The sequence below is a fragment of the Vulpes vulpes genome, chromosome 11 (assembly GCF_048418805.1).
Source record: "Vulpes vulpes isolate BD-2025 chromosome 11, VulVul3, whole genome shotgun sequence".
Lineage (NCBI taxonomy): Eukaryota > Metazoa > Chordata > Mammalia > Carnivora > Canidae > Vulpes > Vulpes vulpes.
The window spans coordinates 79,667,725-79,682,902 of record NC_132790.1 but is presented as its reverse complement, the minus strand read 5'-3'; the positions used below and the strand labels follow the sequence as shown (position 1 = coordinate 79,682,902).

At 39.4% G+C, this 15,178-nt stretch overlaps 1 protein-coding gene across 2 annotated transcripts in view; it reads left to right on the top strand.

Annotated features, from left to right (window-relative positions):
* Positions 1-145: 145 nt before the first annotated feature.
* CPNE4 (copine 4) overlaps positions 146-15,178 on the top strand; it is a 485,131-nt gene continuing 470,098 nt past the window's right edge. Inside the window, exons 1-2 of one of the 2 annotated variants that reach the window (XM_072726853.1) lie at positions 175-300; positions 9,406-9,468. The gene's annotated coding sequence lies outside the window, so the exon portion shown is untranslated. Of the gene's footprint in view, positions 301-9,405; positions 9,469-15,178 lie in introns of both variants that reach the window. The other variant, XM_072726854.1, reaches the window with a different exon arrangement.

Here is a 15,178-nt window from a genome sequence, read left to right as displayed (position 1 = left end):
ACCCCTGGTGTTTACCATGATGCCCGAAGGTCTCTTAGCAGCAGCTGGGCCACTTGTTGTCCCTTGCAACAGCAAGGAGGGCATTTTGGCATCCTTCCAAAGTACATTTTTCAACACCTGCACTAGTGGAATTTGGCCACTAAATAGAGTAGCCAGTATGTGAGTCCATGTCTGAAACAGACTGGGATAGAAGGCAGAGGACAGAATTGAAATAAGTCAAGATCCTGAGATTCTTGATGGCTAGTGAATTCCTGCCTGTTGCTGGAGACCTCAATGGAGTACAGGAGAGTAGTCTGGCAGGTGAGAGATTTATCCTGGTGCTCTGAATAACTTAGGTGTATGGCAAGAATCCACTATCACTGATAAATTGATTGCTTGGTTTAGTCATTCATTCTCTGGTTTATCATACATTACATACCTGCCTGAACTGGGTCTAACAACAAATCTTTTCTGCTTCCATAAACTTCTTTAGCCATTGTATTTTCAAAAATAAGCATTGTAAACCGGCCAGATGTGAGGCCAAGGATGTGAATAGGAAGGCCCCATTTTTCAAGTTGTGCTACTGGCTAAGAAATTACCAGAACGATTAGATTTGCTCTTTTTCCGCCAAGAGCCAGCTGCATGGTGCAACCTGAGATCTTGTGGTGGAAGTCAAAGTCCTTTAGAGTCCAAGTAGAAGGATGTCCAAGGTAGTTACAAGGAGATAGTTATAAGGTCTTGCTCCTTGCTCCTTGGCTTGGCCAGTATCTGAGCCACTCTCTGTATTCAGAGCATGCAGAAAAGTCTAATGAAGAATTTTTAATGTCTGTGATCTAGCCTTCTAGACACAATCTTCTGTACTTACTTGTATAAGTAAGATTATAATATATATTACTAAAAAAATAATATATATTACTATTTGTGTTTGGATTTTCCCACATCATTAAATATTTTTAGAGTAGAATTGTAATGGCTACATATATTTCATCACTTGGGTGTGTCTTAATTTATTTAGCCATTTTTATTTTTCTTTATTATAAATAATGCTTTTATGAACATTCCTTGTCTACATCTTTGATTATTCTTTTATTTTTTTATTTCATTTTAAAAAGATTTTATTTATTCATTTGAGAGAGAGAGAGACAGAGGATGAGCAGGGTCAGGGGAGAAGGGAGAGGGAGAAGCAGACTCCCTGCTGAGCAGGGAGCCTGATGTGGGCTTGATTCCAGGACCTCGAGATCATGATTGGAGCCGAAGGCAGACACCTAACCAACTGAGTCACCAGGGAGCCCCTGATAATTCTCTTAGATAGATTCTTAGAAGTACCAACTTAGGGATTTTTAACTTCTGAAGGCTCTTGATCCATACTACAGAAAGTGAGGTTTTTTTCAGACTGAAAGTTCCATAATGTACCCCATCAACAATGTATGCAAGTAATTGAAAAATTACTGTCTCTACAAAATTGTGTATTACTTCTATTCTTCTAATTCTTCTATTATTGAGTTAGCTGTTGAATTATCTCTTGAAGTCTAAAAAGAATCTCTTGTTATATCTGAATGTTTACTACTCTTTTCTATTTCCCTGAGGAGGATGAAGAGAGCGAATCAGGAGTCTAGAAAGCCCTTGTTACTTTCTGTCTCCTCTGATGTGTCTTCATCAAATGATTCACATTCTTCCCCTCATCCCCTCAGAACACTTGTCTTGGTGATATGATTTCTCTCTTCTCCTTCTGGTTGATAAAGAAGTCAGAGTGTACTTGGGGGTATGATATGTCTTGGAGCTGCTGATTAGGATCTGGGAAAGAAAGATTATTAGAGCTTTCTTGCCCACTCAGCATTTTGACCCTGACTTGAAATTAACTTCAAGGAGAGAGTCCTACTCTTTCCTACTTTGTCATACCACCAGATGTCTTCTTTTTTTTTTAACCCGGGGTTGCTACAGAATTCTTTTTATATGTAACTAAATATACTTTAATTAGAAAATTAATTTGAAAACCCTTTTTAGAAGGGAGTATCAAGAAAATCAAACCAATAAAACAGAGTCTCTTAGCTCCCTGAAGATTGACAAATATTACCTTAATGGCAAAGGACCTTCTTCTGTGCTAGCTATTTTTTGTTTGTTTGTTTTTAAGATTTTATTTATTTATTCCCGAGAGACACAGAGAGAAGCAGAGACATAGGCAGAGGAAGAAGCAGGCTCCCCACAGGGAGCCCAATGTGGGACTCAATCCCTGGACCAGGATCACACCCTGAGCCAAAGGCAGATGCTCAACCACTGAGCCACTCAGGTGTCCCATATGCTAGGTGTTTTTAAACAACTGAGAACAGTGTTGTAGGGTTGACTGGGGTGAGACCAGCTCTGGCATTACTTGCTTACTGGGATGAACTCACGGGGAGCTGAACTAACTGTGGGAGCTGGAAGCATAGTGCAACCTACTTGTATAACATGCTATCTAAATAATATGGCAGCAAATAGTAGATAATATGATAATAATGGATACAAGAAGTCAGTTTCACAGGAAATAATGGGGATGTCTCAACAAGTAGATGCAACAGAGTGTAAGAATAGATGGCTGTGTGTTGCTGCCAATGTGGTCAACCCTTCAGTGAATCCTATGTGTTCATATGTTGTGAATATAGGAACTGCCTCTAGTTCCTGTCTATCTGGAAGGGGTAAGATGGTTGATGCCCCCCTTTAGAGACTGGGATCCTAGGCAGGCAAAGGGCAGAAGTCCAGTTAATGAGATTAGGACATGAGGTGTCACTTGATTTAGAGAAGAGGAATTCTATAACCTAAACAGAGTTTAAGGCAAAAGCTACCTTACAATCCACAGTGACAATGCTGGGTCATGGAGTGTTAAGCAAGAGCTTTAAATAACCTCTGGGCTCAGAACTGTCTTCGTCCTAGGACAGAATGGCAATTGAGGGGTCAAAGGGATGTTGCTGTAGGTTGAAGCAGTTGTGTTTGGTGGGAGCCAGGTGGGCCTGACTTTAGACCAGGAACACAGCAGGGGTAATGTGGTTCATGCTTTTGTTTTCTGTTTGGCATCATCATGGTATCCTGTCTTTTGAATGTATGGACTAAATACGGAGACAATTTTTCATCCATCCCTCTTATTTTCCCTTTGCCCATTTATCTGCCAGAAGCTAATCATCAATGCCCTGTTAGATGGAGGATGGGGAGGGGTACCTAAGAAGGGAAGTGCATCTAACCCTCTGTCCAATGTCCTACCTGTCATGAGGTAGAGGACTCCAAGGCTAGCCCATTCATCTGTCCCCGTGAGTGTGTTATTTAAAAAGTGATTCATGGTGCCAGCGTTGTCCTCCATCACGGCACTCTTAGTCCTTACTACAACCATTGCAAAGCTAGGAAAGTTTTGTGCAAGGAGAGTTTGGGGGAAAATGCTCTGAAGATAAGAGGTGAAGAAGAAAATAACAGTCTACCTGCTCTGAGGTTAAGAGCATGGAAACTTAATTTTCTCTGCATCTTGGTCAAGCCATCAGTCTCCTCTTCCAAGTACTTGTCATGTTGTGCCGCAGTCAGAGCCTGGACTTGGAGGCCAAATATACCTAGGATTGAGTCCCAGTCCCCCACTTATTAATTGAAACTGATCCTTAGTTTCCTTATTTCTAAACCAAGATCTTTCTTGTCTGCCTTCTAGGATTGTTTTGCATATCATTGGAACAATGCAAGTGGAAATGCTCTGTATAGTGAAAAGTATATAAAAGCAAATAAGAATTATGGTTACTGAGTAAAAAAGAAAATTTAAATAATGAATCATCTGTCCTCTAAGCTGATCATCTACCTCCAGCTATAACAGTGGCCAGAATCTGGAGACAAACAGGACAATGCTTTAACATACCAAATCATTATAACTAAGTCAAGGCCAACATGCAGCACCATTCACATTATCTAATGTGTAATCATACACTGGGAAGGAAAGGGTTAGTAGAAGAAAGCCTACAATTCAATCTCTTTATTGGAGCTCTACTCCTGTAAAAGAAAGAAGGCACAAGACCTGGTCATATCTCCTAGTAAATATGCTAATGGCAGACACCTTGGAAAATAAGCTTAGTTTTTATCTCTAGAATGCTATTAGGATTCTAGGACTCTTACCCTAAACAAATATGAATCCATGAATTTATAAGATTACCTATTATGTAAGTGATATGAATTGTACACATTGCTTAGAGAGTCCTAGGTTATTGTGAACATGGAGCATGACCGGATGTGACAAGAAAAGACTTGGGAGTTCAGTCTCAGAAGACTCCAAGCCTCTCTCCTTACTTTTCTGTGCCTTGTGATTATCTGTATCTTTGAAATTATTAGAAAATCTTGATAACTGTATAAGGCCTCTGATTTCATATTAGACTGATTGGACAATCTGATCCTTTGTGTTATCTTCTATACCTTCCTTTTAAAAAAAGGAATTACTGGCTCATTATTCTCTCTAGAGAGTGTATGTTCTCGTGGGTACTAATATAGCTGTACTGCATGACTCAGCTACACAGTAGGAACTCTTGTGGATGTCCAACTCTATCTTGGATCATATAGATCATCCAGTCATATTGATTCCTACTTCCCTCAGCCCTTTCTCCACCTTTGACAACTCCTCAACATCTCCCTCCCAGTACCATATCTATTAAGTCCTGATAACCAGATGTTCTGCTTCAATATACTATTACTTCATTAGACCTCATTAGTATTGAGATTTGTTGGGTCTCCCAGAGTTTTCAAAGCCAGCCCTTCCCTTCAGGCTGCTACTATCTTGTAGGATCCTGGTAAGTCTGATTCCCATCTGGGTCTATGGAGTGTATGATTCTTTTATAGATTCTCCTTTCTCAGAATGGTTACTACATTTCCTTGGCCCTCTGATTCAGAGGTTCCTGTCTTCACCCTCCTTTCATTACATGGATTGAGAAGAATTATACAGCTATAGTTCACAGACAGCTATAAACTTAATAAAACACTCTACATACTGTGTCTCCTTATTACCACTCACATGCACAAGTGTCAGGTAAAGTTTCACGTGTTGGCAGAAGAGTTGTCTTAGAGTTTCTTATCCACAAATAGTTAACTTCCTGCTGTACCCTGGTGGAGGAGAGATGGCCTTCCCAAAATGTTTGACAAATGAGCCTGTTCTCATGTACTGTTCTGCCTCTATGGATTTGTTCTATGATAGGTGTCCTTGGTATTTAAAAATCAGCTTAGGAGGGTAAAAAGTATTGTTATATGGGAAGAACACCATCTAATTCTAATTTTTTAAAGTGGGTATTGAAAGCTTTGGAGGATAATGAATCCTATCTAAGATGACTGTGTGTCCATTTCATTATTCTCATTGTGCCTCTTGGGAAGACAGGAATAGGCAGTGTGGTAGATGGAAAAGGATATGAAATTTGAAGTTGAGGGTCATGAAATGGGGAGACCTTCTCTTTCCCACTTAGTAACTGTGGCCTTGGACCCATCCTTCCTCCTGAGTCTCATTTGCTTTATGTATGGAATTGAAATAAATATATACACTGAAGGGTGGTTGAGAAGATCAAATGCCATGGTGGGTATGAAGGCATTTCATAAGCTATAAAGTGCTACAAATAAATGTTCCAATTGATATTCTAAATAAAAAGGGCTTGATTGTTTCCTGGAATTTTCTGAGTTCTCCCCATTACTCCGCTGCCACCTCTGATCAGCAGTTCCATAAACATTTAACGTGGGAGGTTAGGTTCTATCAGGCTCTTGGCGGACCATCTGCTAAATGAATCCTGAGATCTGTTAGAACAGAAATTTAAGGCACCAGAGGACACATACACATGCATACATGCAAATAGATACATACAATCATGCATACAGACATTCCTTCCCCCCCAAAATCTCAGTTATGATTTCTTTAAATCATGTGTTGAAAAAAATATTTTTCCCCACTGCTTTTTAGAATACCGCCTGAGGAGGCAGCATTGGTACCTTATGTGCTGGTGCCTGCATACTGATTTGGGAGTTCATGGTGATTATGAAGTCAGAAGGGAGGTGGAAGAAGAGGACAGCACATGGAAAGGGTCATCTTGGGACCAGAAATTAAGGTTAGGAGTAAAAATGTAAAGGCTGTGTTGCCATCTGGCTGGGGGACTGGCCCCTTAGCTGTGTTCCCACCTCTGTGACTTTATGCTGTTATCATGGGGATGACTGAGAAGAAAGGTCCCATCCATTGAATCCTTGGAATGTTCCATTTAGTTCAATAGAAGCAGAACAGATTCAGTATGCTCTCTGAAAAAGAAATTGCAAGAAGCTGGAATCAGATTACTCTAAGTTACAAGGTCATTACTAGGATATATAATAGTTATTCTAGATCTATGTGTTTTAAACCAGGTATCTATATCTAAGAATAGCTCCATAGAGATGCCTGGATTGCTCAGTGGTTGAGCATCTGCCTTTGGCTCAGGTCATGATCCTGGGGTCCTAGGATCGAGTCCTCCACCAGGCTCCCTGTCGGGGAAAAGCCTGCCTTTCCCTCTTCCTATATCTCGTCACTATCTGTGTCTCTTATGAATAAATAAATAAAATCTTTTAAAAAAAGAATAGCTCCATAATTCTCTGGCTTCATCAGGCAAATCTTGGGTCTTTGAAATAAGACTTAGAAAAACTAGCTGTTGAATTAGGACTGCCCTTCAGCTGTGTTCCCAAATATTTAGTACAATGGAATTAGACAGATGTTGGTTCAAATCCTACTGACTAGTTTTGAGGTCGTAGATAAGATGGTTGATCTCTCTGCGGTCGGTTTCTTTACTTGTAAAATGTAGATGATAATAACCCTTTGGGTTCTTGTAGAGCAAATAAAGAAAACGCGCACTGTTGCCCAATGTGTAGTAGGTACTCACAAATGTTGGTTCCTGTTGCAGTTCCTTTTCTACTTCAGGCTCCCTTTGTTGGGTTTTCCCCAAACTACTCCTTCCATCCATAATTACTGTTTAGATTTATATTGCTTAAAACTCACTGGATTATTTGTCCAGTTGTTTTCAATCTAATGGAGATAATAATAAGACCGAATAATACTTATCTCATGAGTTCATTGTAGAGGGTAAATGATATATTACAAATAAAACAGCACACAGCCTGACAAATAGTAGGTAGATACAGGTTAGCTAAATGTATTATCCCTTTATTGAGTGAAGAAGAAAGGAAAAGACAGTCTTTAAGCCTCAAATCTACCCCATCCTTAGTGTCATCTTCATAACTTAGTAATCCTGAGTTTGAATCAAAAAGTCCTCAAAATATTGTCCTGTTCCTAGTGACCTGACACTACAGAAAATTTCAAGTCAACTAGAATCTTGTCTTTGTTCTATGTTTCCTGCATACCTTCACTGTTTGGCTTGTTGCAATGGGATTCTTTAAGACCATTCCCAAAGGGTAGACTGTGAAATGTTCCTGAAAATTCTGTGTAAGGCTTTCTCTGTTTTCTGGGCTTAGGCAGTGAGGGTGAGGTGGCAGGATCTGGAAATCCTCCATTTTACAAAGAAGGAAACACTTCCTAATTTTATTCTATTCTGATTCTAGCTTCAGATCACAATGCAAAGACAAATATACCTCCCCCAACACACCTACGGCAATCTAAGGACAGCACCCAATTGCAAATTATAACTTCTTGGTGCCAATTCCTCCTACTATGCTGTCTTTAGATACTGATATTATTGGGACTCAGTTTTTCTAATCTAAGAAAACAATATGTAATGACACTGATAAAGCTAGAAAAAAATCCCTATCCAGAAATGCATATTTGTGTCATCAGAAACATGCATCTATGTTCAGGTATATCTAGAACTGGTCCATTGGACTATAGAATTTTTTTCAATGCTTCTCTCTCAGGGCATTCTACTATTTCTTTTTTCTCTTTCTTTCTTTCTTTCTTTCTTTCTTTCTTTCTTTCTTTGCATGGCAGGAGAAAAATTTCCATTTTAAACAGCAGAAAAATTGAGTATAGTCACTTTTCCAGTCTGGGGAGGATTTTATTTTACATCAGAGGAGGTGAAGCATTAGTAATCTACTTTGATAACTTCTTTTGAGAGTGAAACTGGAGTGCCCACCCTCCCAGAGCATCATCTCAAAGGAGTGGAGGGTATTACCAGGAACAGTAGGATTGCTCTGCATAATAAACCTAGTAAATGGAGGGGAATTTTGAATTTCTAGGGGGCACTCAGGAATGGATAGGGTATGTGAGAGGCAAGGGAACTAGGAGAAAGAAGACAGCTACAGAGAACCAGAGTCTCTTCAGTTGGCAGGAAGCCAATGCCTAAGGGAAGAAACACAGCTAGAGAAAAATGTCTTACTTTTCAATTTTAAGATGTCTTAAATTATTGTAGTCCCCATTCCATTGCTTCAAACTTTGGGTGATGTTTGGTTATACAGGCCTGCCTAAGTCAGTGGTGCTTTGTGTGGAATGAAGGACCAGGATGGATTCCCAAGGGACTGCCTATGTGCAGAAAAGACAGAGCAGTTGTAGGAGGAGGGGTGCAAGGTAGAGATGGAAAACTCCAGAAAAGCAGGAAACTGGATCATAAGATGAGATGAGCAAGGGACAGATTAAGACCTATGGGAATCCTCAGAAACACTGTAGGGAGCAAGGAGAAGAGGAAGAGTGTGGGTGGTAGATTTGCCATGGAAAGTAGAGTCAGGGCTCTGTTAGTTCTGTTTGAAAATTAAAGGATAGCGAAGATGTGGGTTCCCCAGAGGCAGCTGTTTTGTGTATATGTGTTGTGTGTGTGTGTGTGTGTGTGTGTGTGTGTGTGTGTGTGTATACATGGCAGGAGGAGACAGTCCTTGAGCGAGGCAATTAACAATGTTGATACCTTTTACATACACACCACTTTTTAGTTGAGGGAGCTATATTGTATGAGTCCAGGGCTGAAAGGGGAGGCTTAATGTGTGGTTCTGGTACTTGACAGTAAACTATTCCATGTTGGCACATTGGAGGCAGTCTGGTAAACAATACAGATGATGTTAGGTCAGAGGTAAATTTTGTAGACGAACTTACCTTTTGTAAAAAAGGGTCAATTACATTCTTCTTTTCATCCTATAGATATGCTATAGATTCCTTTGCAGGGCTGCCATCTAAACTCAAGGATTTATGTACTACAATAAGGCACCTGGTTAAGGTAGGGAGTTGCTCATCATTCTTTTTATTTTACTTCTTTTGTATCTTTTTGTAATTCTTAGTTCAGTGTTCTTTGCACAAGTGCCTTCAGAATATTTTTATTGACTGGTCAAACCTTGAAACTCAGATGTATCTAGAACTGGTCAGTTAGACTATAGAATTTTTTCAATGCTTCTCTTTGAGGACATTCCCTAAATCTTAATGTGAAGAGAATGAAAGGATACCATATTAATCGTGAAACAAATTCCTCTACTTCTTCTTCTTTTTTTTTTTTTTTTGCATGGCAGGAAGAAAAATTACCATTTTAAACAGCAGAAAAATTGAATGGAGCTGCTTTTATCCTCTCTGAGGTAACATTTTTCAATCTCCTAAACTTCTAAAAAAGAGACCATGAAATACTACATAATGTTGGGAAGTTCTTGTGCTTTCCTTAAGGGAAATAAAACTATTATTTCATAGGAGGCTCAGAAAATGAAAATTTCCACTAAGAATGCTTATCATATCTATTGTTTGTACTACTTATCATAGTCAGACTTACTTTAGAATTATATATATTGCAACTTGACCTTCTTAGCTAGAGTGTGAGTATTGTTGAAAAGGAGCCATGCTTTATGCTTTAAGGCCAAGATGACCGAGATTTCATCTTGGTACTATTGGTCGTGGCTGCCAGGAGCAGTGTGTTTAAAAAAAATGGTGGGGCTGTATTTGAGTTGGCTTAGGAATGGACTGTCACAATCAATTAGTAAAGCCTGCTATGGGTATGGAAGAGAGGGGTATGACATGTATTATGCGGTCTTCCTCTAGAAGGTCCTTTTAGACCTTCCTTTTAGAAGGTCCTTTTAGACCTCCTAGAGGAAGGTCCTTCCTCTAGGTCCTTTTTAGAGCATTGAGCAAAATAGGCACTCAGTAAAACTTGGCTTTATTTCATAAGTTAAAAACAATGCATAACTACCAACAGAGCTCTGGAATTACCACACTACCCATTTTTGTCTCTATGTAGGACAAGGAGGTGTACATCCGCAGCCATATAGTTTATTGTTCAAATTGGGACACTCTTGACAGTGAAAAGAGGCTGTATTAATAATCATGCTGGAGCTGTGGATGTATACTAGAACTGCTGCTAAGTGAGACATATGGGCCACCCTATATGTCTCTCTAAAGTGGCCCTTTAGGGTAAATGAATATTTCTTCCAAACCAAGGGTTAGCAAACTATGGCTCAAAGGCCAATACAGCCATCCATCTGTTCTAATAAAGTTTTATTATAGCCATGCCTAATTTATTTATGTTTTGTGTTTCTGGCTGCTTTTGTTTCAATAGAGTCTAATAGTTGTGGCATAGACTGTATGGTGTGCAAAGCCAAAAATATTTGCTATCAGGTTCTTTATAGGAAAAGTGCTGATCCTTGCTAGTCAATAGAATTCTTGTTGAAGGGTCTCTGGCTTCCTGGAGAAGAAAACTAACATGTTAGGACCTACTGTGTGCTAAGCTTCATGCTAGACACTTTGCATATATGATCTCATTTAATCTCAAATGACCTTGCAACATAGGCATAATCTCAATTTATTCTAAAAATTTCTAGGCTACCAATGACAGAAGAAATGAGGCTTCCAAACCTGTAGTTCTCAGAATCTTTTCCTCTCAGTGCTCTGTGGAATGCTCTGACAACAACCTATGAACTTCTCTGACTCTCACATCCCACATCCAATCTGGCAGCAAATCCTTTGGGCTTTATCTTTAAATTATATCCAGAATTCAACCATTGCCACCACAGCCCCCCACCCCATCTGAGTTATCATTCAGCATGTACTATCATATCCTACCTGGATTAAGTCAGGCTTCCCTGAATCTGCTCTTGACCCTACAGTCTGTTTTCATTGGAGCATAGTGATCCTTTTAAAATCCAAGTCAGATGATGTTACTCTTCTGCTCTCCTACGGTTTCTTCCCATCTTATTCAGAGTAAAACCCAAAATCTTGACAATGACCTACAAGGCTCTTCACTATCCACTATGAAAGCCATATTTAAATTTAAATTTAGGTATATTAAAATTAAATACAATTAAGAATTCACACTAGTCCCATTTAAAGTGCTCAGTAGCCCCACTGTGGCTAGTGCCTACCATATTGGAGAGCATAGATACAGAACATTTCTATCATTACAGAAAGTTCTATTGAATGGCACTGGGATCTGCTTTCTCATTATCTCTCTGGCCCTGTTTCTCACTTCTTTCTCCCTTGCTTACTCCATTCCAGCTACAAGAAGCTCCTAATAGCTTCTTAAACCTTTGTGCCTCAGAACTTTTGAACATATTTTATCCTCTGCCTGAAACAATCTATCTCTAGATAACAAGATGCCTTGATTTTTTAGAAACTTTAGGTCCTTGCTCAAGTGACACCTTCTGTGACAACCTGTTTAATCTGCAGCCCCCTGGTACTCTTCCCATTCCTCTCCTCTGCTTTATTTCCCTATATCATTTACTGTCACCTGACATTTATATGCACAAATATGTGTATATGCTCTCCCCCATTTCCAATCATAAGACCTCCATGAGTCTAGTGTTTAGCTTTAGTTTCTGTTTTTTTCTACTTCATAATTTTTCCCAGCACCATAGTAATGACTGACTTAGTAATCATTCCATTTGATGAATAAATGGGAATATCGACAGGCATTTGTTTGATCCTTTAGAAGCTTATCTAATTTCATCTAGGCTGTACACATTGTGTTTTTTTAATCCACTAATCTATTGCTTTGTTTTTTTTTTATTAAATATTTTATTTATTTATTGGAGAGAGAGAGAGATAGTGAGAGAGAACAGGAGCAGGGAGGAGAGGGAGAAGCAGACTCTCTGCTGAGCAGGGAGCCCAACATGGGGCTCGATCCCAGGCCTCCTCTTCCAGTGCAGAATTGACCTCAGTTCAAGGCATATTGACTCACTATGTCCGCTAACCTAAGAACCCTATTCCTCAACTAGCCCAAAGTAGTAGAAGATTATTAAAGAATTGCCAATATTCCTTCTTCATTGGTACTTCTAACAGTTGTTTTTCCCCATTGTCTTGAGAAACTGATGTGAACTAGTGAGGCTTTGCAGAAGATGGACTGTTTTTATTATTTTAATTAATCCAATATCTATATGTACAGAAAAGAAAGAATCCAATCAAAGACAATTTACATGATAATGTGTAATTACAGTATGCTGGTAAAAGAACGTTTGTCCAAAGTTATATCTTTATGTCCTCGTCACAAAAGCAGCTTGAATTTGCGTCAAACAAAGCCTTATCTCAGCTACTGTTACTCTGGAATATGGTGAGGAGCTTTTAATGCTGGCCTCCTGGTACACATACTCTAGGGAATAGTGTCTGACTCAGGCTAGAGTAGCTCAGAAGGGCTAAAAAATAAGCCTATGCAAGTAAATTCAGAGTACTGAAAAGGCATTGGTTTTGGTTCAAATCCTGAGGTGGACATTTTGGTGAATCTCTGCATTTCTCTAGCCCTTGGGAGAGACCTAAAACAGCACAATGTAGCAAAATGAACTCAGATTTTCTTAGGAGCCAGACCAATATCAAAATCTCTGACCCATGATTTGCTTGTCCTGTGAGCTAAGATAAGTTGTCTGATTCCTCTGACTTGGAGGTCCATGATGAGGTATCTGACACAGAGTGGAGACTCAGTGAAAATGGTGGCTTTATTTGTAGATTGTCCCAATTCTGCTTAATAACAAAATGTGAGACTTTAGGCAAGTCACCTCAAGTATGGATTTTGCTTTCTCATCTATAAAATAAAGAGTTGGACTAGATTAATACATTTTTTTAGGTTCCTCTTATGTCTAACATTTGATGATTCGACTATATTTATACTCTGTAACTCTATATCTTCAACTTAACTCACATGAATTTCATTCATCTTCCTCTGAATGTTAATGTTGTTATCCATGAAAATAAGACACTGCAAAGGTGCCCCCTTTGTTCCGCTGGGGTCTGCTTCTTGATCCTTCAGGCATGGCCCCGAGCCATAGTGGGCTCATTTCCAGCCTGACAGTGAATGCCTCATTCTTGCTTCTCATTCCCCATGTCATAATACCCTGCAGGTAGGCTCACATCCTTCAGAACCTACAACATGACTGCCTGTCACCCTTGCTAACTTTCTGCTCTACATGAACTGGAAGACCAAACAGGAATATGGACTTCAACATTCAAATTTTGGTTCTTCAAGACTTGGCTGAGGATTAGCACCTCTGAGAAATCTTCTTTAGCTTATCTCTTAGGTCAGTTCCAAAGGCCCACTCTGTGCTTTCGATAATGATGCATGCATGTTTTAATCATGGCACTTATCACACTGTATTGAAATTGTCTATTTTCTCATCTGTGCCCCTAATTAAATTTTCAGGTTTTGAGTGAGGATCAAAATCTCAATCAAATATGAGTCTACTGTACTTAGCAATACATATGATAGATATATTGTAAGCATACACACAAGAGATAATTAATGTTGAATCAATAAATTCCTATTACCTGAGGTCAAGTTGCAAAGTCTTTCTCCCCACTTATTTCTCCCCCTTCCTTTAATATAAAAGAAACTAAAGATACAGAGGGAATAGGGTTATTTCCAAGAACTGTTCTTCAGTCTGCTACCATAGTATGACCTTTCCTTTCCAGAGGAATTATCAATACTGGATTACCTCTACATTCATTGTCTTGCTTCAACTGTCCTGTGAGAACACAGCTTGAGTATTCTTGTTTGCTTTTAACAGATGTATAAGATGCAGCCCAAAGAGTTTTGGTTATATTCAGCTGTACCTCTATATCTAAGGTTATAGAACTAGTTAGAGATGGAAAATGGTATTGCAATCCAAGTCTTTCAATTGTAAACCTAGTGTGTGTTTTGCTTCTATGACTTAAAAATCTTGGTATAGCATATGAAAACATTCTTTACACCTCCTTTGGTTCAGCAAGTTTGACAAACTTGGTAGAAAATGAACTTGGGAGGAAAACAGTCTAGGAAAATGGTAACATTCTGAAGATGTCAAAAAAAAAGAGAAGGTTTTAGGGGACTACAGGAATGCATTCACCCAGGCCTCCATTGGTAATCTGTCTGGGGAAAACAGACCAGAGTATTGATAAACAGCTCACTTGGGAAAAGGCATAGTGAAATGTCTAGAATCAAACAAAATAGGATGGGTGAGGCTGAAATGCTGGAGATATGTGCAAAGAGCAAACTCAACTCTTGCTCAGGATAGAATGGGGGAACAAATAAAGATAATTTGCAAGATTGGCTGCCTTATAAATTTCAGAAAGTCCAATGCCAGGAGAAAAGTGAAGAAACTCTGTGTCAGCCTTCAGCAAAATGTACTATATACACTACCTGCTCTCTCAGAGATGGCTGTCTCCTCCTCCTGCCAAGTGAGAGAAGTATGAGATCTTTCAGGTGAGGATTGCTAGCAGCTGGCTGGTGATGAATGTGGCCAAAGAGAAGAGCTGGAGCTCTTGGTAGGGAATGGTTTCTAATACCCTGGTTTTCAGAGAGAAAGAGGCACATGCAATCAAAGACTCAAAAATCAGAATTGGGAGGATCCACAAAACAGTGAGTTAAAGAGTTATGGAAACTGATGATAGGGTCACACTCAACCCCCATTTGCATATTAGGGGTCAAACTGGAAACCAAGATCAGATCATAAATCCTTTCCTCCCTTCCTCCTTTTCTCTCTCTCTCTCTCTCTCTCTCCTTCCCTCTCTCTCTCTTTTCCTTCTTTCCTTCCTTCCTTCCTTCCTTCCTTCCTTTCTTCCTTTCTTTTCTCTCATTTTTTTTTTTTAAATTGCTCTGATGGAGTATTGGCCCTGCTGGTCCTTCTTTAGTAGCCATAGTGGCTCATCCATTCACTTACTTCCTTTCTCTCCCCTTACCCCCCAATGCCACCACCACACAAAGGAGTTCCAGTTCAATTATCAGATTCTATTGCAAGCTTTTACCTACTGACATTGGGCCATGGTGATTCACTGCTATTGGTGCTTTTCTCTACTCTTATTTCAGTAGTGGTCATGCCATCTGTATTTCCTTCATGATGG